Here is a 9,937-nt window from a genome sequence, read left to right as displayed (position 1 = left end):
ACTTTCTGTATTAAAGTACAAACATAAAATAAAGCAGAAATCCTGTTATCTGTACTAATTCTTGTGAAAATGGAATCAGTAGCCAACAATAATGCACATTATATCTTGATAGTTTGAAGTAGGACGTTGTGAAATTCTACAGGTGCATCTGACTTTCTGGAACAGTGCTTGGAAAAACTTGATCTCTTCCCTATTAGAGCAACAGCAATAATTCTGCACTAGTGATCATGAACTGATTCACTGAGGAGTGAGCTGCAAATTGGAAATACAGCTTATACTACTAGTGACTAGTGAAAAAGAAATCCATTTCCCTTTTTAACTGATTTACTGCTTGTAGATCCCAGTTAATTTGCATAATAAACAGACATTTAAATGAGAAAGTACTTTTAGAACTGCATGCAAGTACATAACGATACCAAGCTAGGAGGGGTTGCAAGTGCTTTGGACGATAGGATTAAAATTCAAAATGATCTGGACCAACTGGAGGAGTGGTCTGAAATAAATAGAATGAAATTCAATAAGGAAAAATAAAAAGTACTCCACATAGGAAGGAACAATCAATTGCACACGTACAAAATGGGAAATGACTTTCTAGGAAGGAGTACTGCAGACAGGGATCTGGGAGTCATAGTGGATCACCAAGCTACATATGAGTCAAAAGCGTAATACTGTTGCAAAAAAAAAAAAAAAAGCAAACCATTCTGGGATGTATTAGCAGCAGTGTTGTAAGCAAGACACGAGAAGTGATTCTTCTACTCTACTCTGCGCTGATTTGGCCTCAACTGGAGTACTGTGTCCAGTTCTGAGTGCCACGTTTGAGGAAAGATGTGGACAAATTGGAGAAAGTCCAGAGAAAAGAAACAAGATGATTAGAAGTCTAGAAAACATGACCTATGAGGAAAGATTGAAAAATTTTGGGTTTATCTAGTCTGGAAAAGAGCAGACTGAAGGGGGACATGATAACAGTTTTCAAGTACATAAAAGGTTATTACAAGGAGGAGGGAGAAAAATTGTTCTTCTTAACCTCTGAGGATAGGACAAGAAGCAATGAGCTTAAATTGCAGCAAGGGTAGTTTAGGCTGAACATCAGGAAAAGCTTCCTAACTGTCAAGGTGGCTAAGCACTGGAATAAATTGCCTAGAGAAATTGTGGAATGTCCATCTCTGGAGATTTTTAAGAACAAGTTAGACAAACACCTTTCAGGGATGGTCTAGAGAATACTTGTACTGCCATGAGTGCAGGGAACTGGACTAGATGACCTCTCAAGGTCCCTTCTGGTCCTACAATTCTAAGATTCTATCATTCAAAAGACTGAATATTTTCTTACTTTTAAGGAGGATTTTCCCTTCCCTTCACGCAGCACAGAGAGCACAGACGGACATGTGATGCTGAAAAAGGGATAGTGGCACATTCACTGAGGAGGGTGGGTAAGCAGCATTACTCTGCAGCACCAACAGCCACTCTGCATCACTTGCCTACGAAGAAGCACACAGCAAATGATCTCTGTTTGAAGCACATCCCCGTTCCAAGTATGTATAATACGAAACAAACATTAATGGTCTGATCCAAAGCCCACTGACCTAGCAGGCTTTGGATCAGGCCCAAGCTTCTTATATATTATCAGAGGAGCTGAGCAAGACCAGTTGCAGTATGCTTACTGAACTAGCAAAGCTGCCATTGCTAAGAAGAAGAAAGAGGCATGTGAAACCACATCAGCAGATCCTTGGCCTACGTGTATTCCACTGACCATACTCCTGTCTCTTTCTCACCAGACAATCCCACTTCCTAAGGGGACAATATGGTGGAATTTCAGTAAGAATAAAGCAGCAGATGTTTATGTGTCATTCTAGCAGAGAAGCAAAGGAATAGTTATAGATACCAAACTACCCTCTCACCCCTCCATGGTCAAGGCAGAGACATATGAATAGAGCTGTGTGTGGTTACTGGTGCTACTGTCTGTCCAGTGACAGCATTTTTCATTAGAACATTTGAACACACAGTGTTTTAAAATAACTTCCATCTGATAACAGCGCAGTTTTGATTTATGCTAACTATTTAACCTACTACAAAAAAATAAGTATGGCTTCTATTTCTCGGGGTTTGTTAATTTAATGGGGCTGGGGGGTTATTTTAAAGAACTTTTCATTTTTTATGTGTATGTCCAAAGAAATCAGGGTTTTTCAAAGTTTTCTTTTACTGTAATGAGTAATGTGTATTACACTAAATACCACTGTAAAGAGTAATGGCTTCCCTAGCGTGCTTTCATGTAGTACTGTTTCAAATAGAACTGTGTTAAAGTACTCTAGGGAGCCTTTCGTGCACACCAGCAGGGTCTACATGAACCAATTAACATATAACACATTAGTGCACTTTAGAAATCACACCCCTGTAGTCCACAACGCTGCTCCAAGTACACAAGCCCTTAGAAGCAAATAACTATTTCTGATGTTCTTCCAGTATTTACCGGATAAATACCTTTTTTAAAATTCGAGTGTTTTATCATAAGGCCACCTCCCCCTACCCCACATCCAAAAAAACCCCCACAAACAGCTCTATTTTCAAGAATAGTCAAGCCATAAAAATTACACCAGCTTTTGTTGAACTGTACATGAACATTTGCATGTTCAAAGCTCTGACATGTTAAAAAAAAATTAATCAGAGGTCCCAAATAATACAAAATAGTTCTATTTATGTAAGAACTTTACATAGGAATTTGTACATGTATTTTGATTGATGCTTTGCAACAGAAATTGCATATGCACATTCTTAGAATTTTCTCAGTAGCTTTCTTTGTGCTCTAAGTATATCAAGCATACAGAATGTGATTTAGAAACATCCAAACATTAATGGCCATGCACTGCCCTCCATCTGCACACCCAACTTTTATCAAATTATATGTACTATTGTAACACCCAACGTGGAGACCCCAACCTAGATTGTGGGCCCACTGTTCTGGGGACTATTCAAACATACAGTAGAAGACAGTTCCTGCTTACATTCTGTCAATGGGAGTTCTGCACTAGGAATGAGAAAAGCTGCATTGACCTTAGGTTGTAGGGGACATTGACGCACTCAGACCTGGAGAAAAACACAAAATATTGATCTCAAATATTTAGAAGCAATTAAAATCTACAACAATGAAGAACATTTTTGGTGCCAGGGGTGTGTGTGTGTGTCTGATCGCGCTGGAGACTGATCCACATAACAAGTAAAGCGTGAATAATGGTGGTGCTCCCTTCCTCACCACTATGCCTGGAGAAACCTCTGCTGGAGTGAGAAGGTAGTTCAAGCTCCAAGGCTCATTCAGTCTTTGGTCTGTTGGCTGTGGGTGCCTACAAATAGTGTCAACTTCTGTATTATGGACACTCGCTTATTTGGAACAGGAGTCCCAGACTAGTACCATAAACTCATTGAGCACCACAGGGCAATAAAGAGTAATCATACAGCAACAAGAACAGTCCTGGGTAGGAAATGTGGAAAATTGAACCACATTATAAACTAGTTCCCTCTTCTTTAAAAAAGAAAAAGCCAGAATCTGTACCTCTGTGGAAAGCACAGGAAAACTCTTTGAATCTAGGAACAGACTTCTCCACCAGGGACTGCCAGTGCAGGTGCTGCACAGCCCACACATGGGTCCTTTGATCGGTGGAGCCACACGGCTGTGGATCCTTTGGCCACATCTTACTTTTCTCACAGCCCTTGCTTAGCTGCACCACTTCCTTTCTGCTGCTGTATAAACAGGTTGCTGACAGGTAATAATCACATGCAGTAGGAGCGGTCAACGGGAGGTGCAGTTGAAAAGCAAGTGCTTTGTACTTGTGGGGATATGGCTACAAGTTTGCAGTTTCCTATTCACTAATATGTAACATTCAATACTGCGATTTCACATACAAATAATCATCCATGCCACCCCTCACCCACCTTTGCAAACAGCAATTTTTGCATGTACAATGAAAAGTGCACTCTAACTCAGATCAATTAAAAATCTCCTGAATGCAAACATTGCAACTAACTGGCACATCCAATAACATTTGCTAAACTCTGTGTTAGCCTTGTAAGCTGAATGTGGTTTTTTTTTTATATTTTCTCCTGAGATCACACTTTGAAATTTCTCCAAAAGCTAAAATACTCTTATCAAAGGCTTCACTACAATGGGACTATCATCCCACTTAAATGAATTCTATATTTCATCTGGGGGTGGGGAGTGTGGGAGGGAAAGCTCGGAGTTCACTTGGAGTGTTAATCTTAAGAGTTAGAGGGTCTTTGTGAATTTACTTGCTTGTGCAGCATTCCACACTTTCCTAAGAAAGCCTATTGTGGAAGGTGCCTAACTCCTTCATGAACTGAACCCTTCAGGGCTAAATCAAAATCAATACTCAGACTGAGTGAATCACGAAAGACATGTTTCATTACATTGCCAAGAGATATTAATTTCAAAATATATTAAAAGGCTATAGCCCATCAATCTAAAGAGACAATTTTAAAGACTCAGTTGTCCCTTTCTTTTTGGACTTAACCAGTTATGTGTAACTTGCTTGCCAGAAGCGATTACATTTTTAGATGTAATGGAACAAAAAGTTAAAGGACTTTAAATGGTTAGGAATATATTGAGTATTACAGATAGCGTTCACATATTTTCCACAGATAGTCTCCTCCTTTCATCTGTACCCATTTTTTATTAAAAGAAAATGAGTATTGCCAAAAATTTCTTATGAGATCTTTTCAACAGTGAAAAACATCTATTTAGAAAAAGAAATGATAAAGGACAGATGGATAAACCAATCTTTTTTTAAAAAAGAATTCAAGATTTTACATTCAGAAGACTACAGGAATATTTTAGCACTGATATTCTGCCAAACAGTTACATGATAAACTGTAGAGTACGTCTCTGACTTTAGATTCCACTTCTTCTTAATCACCGCGAGAGTACGTTAAAATCTGTCCCAGACAAAAAATTATTGTCCAGTTACACTTATTCAGTAGGCTTTGAAATATACTGGTGGACTGTTTTTGGAGAGCAGGTGTCTAACATCAGAAATAAAAAACAAAAAAACCACCACAATGGAGTGATTGAGAGAGACAGCAGAGAGACTGAATGAAATGGAAGCTGAACTGTACTTGTAGTAGGCTGACGGGTCCATAAAGATCAGGGTTGACGCACATTGGCAAAGTAATGTATGTGTACTGCTGCTGCATGTGCTGTACTTCTTCTATGGGCAGCCCTTTCCAATGCTGTTGAAATGGCACCTTTCATGAAGATTGGTCACAATTCTCCTTCTGATTTTACTGGTGTGAATCTGGAGTAACTCCTCTGACTAATGATGTAACTGGTGTAACCAAGAAAAGAATTTGAGCCATTAAATTGGAAATTAAAATAACTAGTGAAAGACCATGTATTAAGATAAACTGGTTAACAATTTTATAGTGACTGAGCCAGCATACAGCAGTAACTTGTTATGTTTATGCATCGTTTGTACTTTTAACAATTTTTCTTTTAATACCTAGCTCTTCTATAGATTTTTCAATTGATCTCAAAGCACTTTATAAAAGGAGGTAAGCATCATTATCCCCATTTTATGTATGGGAAAACTGAAGCACTGAAAGGTGACACAATTTGCCCAAGGTGTAATAATCCACTGAAAATATGGGGCTAGAATGGATATGCTGCAAATTTTTAACCATAGATGGCAGGACCAGATCCTAGCTGGTGTAAATCAGTGTAGCTTCAGTGACTTCAGTGGAGCCATGTAAATTTATGCCAGCTGACGATCTGGCCCTATACTTTTATAGTGTTACACCATTTTTTTAGAATTAAATCTTGTTTTGCTAAAAAAAAAAGTTACTTATATTGTTTTCAAACAATGCTCACTTTTAATCCCTATCAGAATGTAATTTAGGATACTTTATTTTATATACATTTTTCCAGAGCATGAGTATGGTTGCTTGCAGAAATAATTCTTTTATAATATGAAGTCAACCAGAGGTAAATCTACCTTAATCAGAAGCAGATCCAGGATTTCAGTACATGCATATATTGGAGGAAGCCATAACCGTGCCATAATGGAGATATGTGATACCAAGTGGTCATACAGCTATGACATTATAAAAGGGAAAAAAAATAATAGGTATTAGGTAATCCATGAGGATTATAATTAAGAGTAAACTGGGCCAGAGTTTAGTGCCAAAACAGTTGGCTAAGTATAGCAGTCATACTGGAGGGTGCTGTGTATATGGGCAGACTTATAGCTATTTTACAGGCATTATGACAAAATTGTTGTTATTCTATTTATAAATGGCATTTTATCAGATAGGATTGTAGAATCACAGGATATTACATTACTCGAGTGGACTGAAAGAGTCTTTTAGTAAACAATAAATATTTTCATGGCTAGCTTTTGTGTCAGAGAACTGTAACTCCATGGTTTGCTACTAGTGCTTTTCACGAAGTCTTGAAACAGACACACTGCAGATTTCCTGAGAAATTGTCTAAATTTAAGATTATTTTAAGCCCACTTTCAGTTAACATAAGTTTCAAACTAAAATCTCCCAAATGACTTAAGCCCTGTCCTGAATAATTATTGTAATATGGATAAGAATTTCAGAGGAAATAAAGTTCCTAAGTATCTGATTCTGCAGTTCTTTCACAGACAGAATTCCCACTAACTTTAGCACTGCAGGACTGAGTCCCTAGTAAATTGATTTTCAAGCTATATAGGATCAAATCCTATTCCAGAGATATTTATTGGCTACTAGATTGATAAGTGCTTACAGAGCTTGTTAGCCCTAGGCCACTAGTTCCAATTCAGCACAGACTAATAGTCATAACATGTCCATGATGTTTCAGCTTCTGAAATGAATAGCTGGTCTCTCTCTCTCTAAGTGTACACCTCACAAAAACATAACCCCCACCATCATAACTGGTCCTTTGGTGGGGAGTCCCAGAGAGGACAAGGAATGAATGGGCATGAAAATTAAAGGTCATGATGACCCATCCAGTTCAGGGTTGATGCAGGCTCGTGGGGAAGCTTGCTTCACTGCTGTCTGTACTGTACCTGCTTTATGGATAAACCACGAATCTAGCACTAAATTCACTCATGCCAAACCATAAGAAAGTCTCACCCAGTGATGTCTGTGTTTGAAGATGGGCTTATTCTTCATATCAGCAACATCCCTTTTTACTTGTTCCTGAAGTAAAGTCCCGCTGTTGTATTTGGGACATCACAATTGACTGTGATATAATCAAGACACGGCTAAGCTTTTCTTGCAAGTTACAGCACACAAAATATAAAAGAAGAAACTGCGTAACCAGACACCAATAGCCAAGGGAACACCAAATACTGCTCAGGCATATGTCATGGTTGCGTAAATATGCTCTTTCCCTCCCCTCCAAGTTTACACCAAGGCTATGTCTACACTGCAGACCTTACAGTGGCACAGCTGTACCGCTGCAGCTGCACCACTGCAAGGTCTCCCATGTAGCCGCTCTATGCCAACAGGAGAGAGCTCTCTCGTCAGCATAATTAAACCATCCCCAGCAAGCGGCGGTAGCTATGTTGGTGGGAGAGCATCTGCCCACACCGGTGCTTCTGTTGGTGAAACTTAACGTGATTTTTTTCACACCCCTGACCAGAAAAATTTTACCTACAAAAGAGCTAGTGCAGATGTAGCCTAAAGTTCCTCTTCAATGTAATCCCTATAGCTAATATAGATCAAATAAGGTCCTAATGACTGCATGGTCATAATGTCAGAAAATAGATAGCAGTAGTCCTGACAAGGAAAGAGATTTAGTTCAGATCCTGGCCTATAGTCAAGGAGCACTTGGAGCTGTCAGGCCTCATTTCAAGAAAGCACTTTAGTGCTTGCTTAATAGAGCTGGTTGGAAAATAAGAAAAAAATGGTGTGTGAAAAATTTATACTTTGTCAGGAATTCAAATTTTGATTTATTTTTTATCGGCTATAAGCTGGCTGAAAAAAAGGGGTGATTGCTTGTGAAAATGTTTAGGGGGGAAAACAGGTCATTTTTTTCTTGTTCAGAAACTTTAAATGTGGATATTTTTGGCCAGCTCTCTTCTTTATTGTTAAGTGCACAGTTAAATCTCAATCGACTCCAATAGGATTTAAACACATGTATAGCGTTAACCATGTGCTTAAGTGCTTTACTGAACAGAGATGCTTTCCTGAATCAGGACCTCAGTATGGGGGTAAAAAAAGCCTTTTAAATCTCATGCTTGCCCCTGATCCTGGACCATCCTTATTCTTGATGTAAACTAGAGCAGCCTTCAGGCCCTTCTAAATGGTGCTGGCTACCAAAGGCCTCAAAGAACCATTGCAGAAGCAAGTGATCAGCCAGCTATAAAGGAGCTGTGGCTACACCCTTTAGCCCAGCCACAGAGGCATCTCAGAGGAGGCTACTTTAGCACCCTGCTGCAGCGGAATCCTTCAGTAAGCAGCTTGACACTGGCAGGCTGGCGCAAAGCTGTCCCAAAAGCCTAGAGCATCAGACCCCGTTGGCTTTTGTGTCAAGGTGTTTTTAAAATCATGTAAGCTGTACTACAGTCAGGGGCATCTGAAATACCTTGGGCAAAACAAACTATTTACACATCCTAAGGGACAAGTATCAGAGGGGTAGCCGTGTTAGTCTGTATCCACATCTGAAGAAGTAGGGTTTTTTACCCACGAAAGCTTATGCCCAAATAAATCTGTTACTCTTTAAGGTGCCACCGGACTCCTTGTTATCCTAAAGGAGAGTAATTTTCAGGATCTCTGCTGAACAGGACAGGATTGATCAAGAGAGAAACTTGTTGGATTGAAAAGAACAGCTTTAAGAGCACAGCCTGTGATTAGTGCACAGGGGTGCCCACATACCTTGCTTGTGTATATGATTTCAGAGAAATGCTGAAAGTAAAAAATGACCATCTGCCAGTAAAAATGACTCTGAAGTGGTTGGCAACCTCAGCTGTAGCCATTTCCCATTTACTTAACATTATAAACATTTCAAAAGATTTAAACTATTTCCTGTGCTTCATGGTATGGCCTCCCACACCCGAACTACTTTACATCATCATGCTAGAATGTACTACAGGGAATATTCACTATTCAGCAAGGATCAGTTTTATTTAAGCACAACTGCATGGATTTTAGGAAGCTTCTTTATACATTCAGGCACTCCTTAAATAGCTGTACTTCAGTTTGAGCGTACAGATATAGCCTGATTTTCAAAGGCGTGGGGCACCAGCTGCTGCCGTTGATTACAATGGGAGTTGGAGTTAAATTAAATTAATGGAGATATTCTATCTCCCAGAACTGGAAGGAACCTTGAAAGATCATTGAGTCCAGCCCCCTACCTTCACTAGCAGGACCAAGTATTGATTTTGCCCCAGATTCTTAAATGGCCCCCTCAAGTACTGAACTCACAGCCCTGGGTTTAGCAGGCCAATGCTCAAACCACTGAGCTATCGTCCAGAACCTTTGAAAATCAGGCCATTAACATATTTTTATTACTGTAATTTTGTTACAGCCCACTTATTCTTTGATATAAGGGACCCTTTCAGGCAGTATTATACTGTATACCATTTGCAATATATAATTATGTACATTTGTTTATAGTATGGCAGCACCTAAAGGGCTTCAAATCAAAATTGGGGCCCCATTGTGCTGGATTGCTGTATGAAGTTGACCTGGTTGGAAAATAGGCTTTCTTTCCTGTGAAAAAAGTTGAGTTTTCGGTGAAAAGTTTAAAAACAAAATATTGCAGCCCTTATTTCAATTCTGAAATGCTGCTGCAATGCCTCATGGGAATTGTAGCTTGGGTACTTCATGCTGCCATTCTCATCTATAGGCTGGGCTCCCTTGCTGAGCTACATCTTCCAGGATGCACCAGAGTTTCCCCTCTTGGTGAGGGCAGGCCGTGAATCAAGACAATACCATCATGGCTGCA

The sequence above is a fragment of the Gopherus evgoodei genome, chromosome 6 (genome assembly GCF_007399415.2).
Source record: "Gopherus evgoodei ecotype Sinaloan lineage chromosome 6, rGopEvg1_v1.p, whole genome shotgun sequence".
NCBI classification, from domain to species: Eukaryota; Metazoa; Chordata; order Testudines; family Testudinidae; genus Gopherus; species Gopherus evgoodei.
This window is presented reverse-complemented; position numbering follows the sequence as displayed.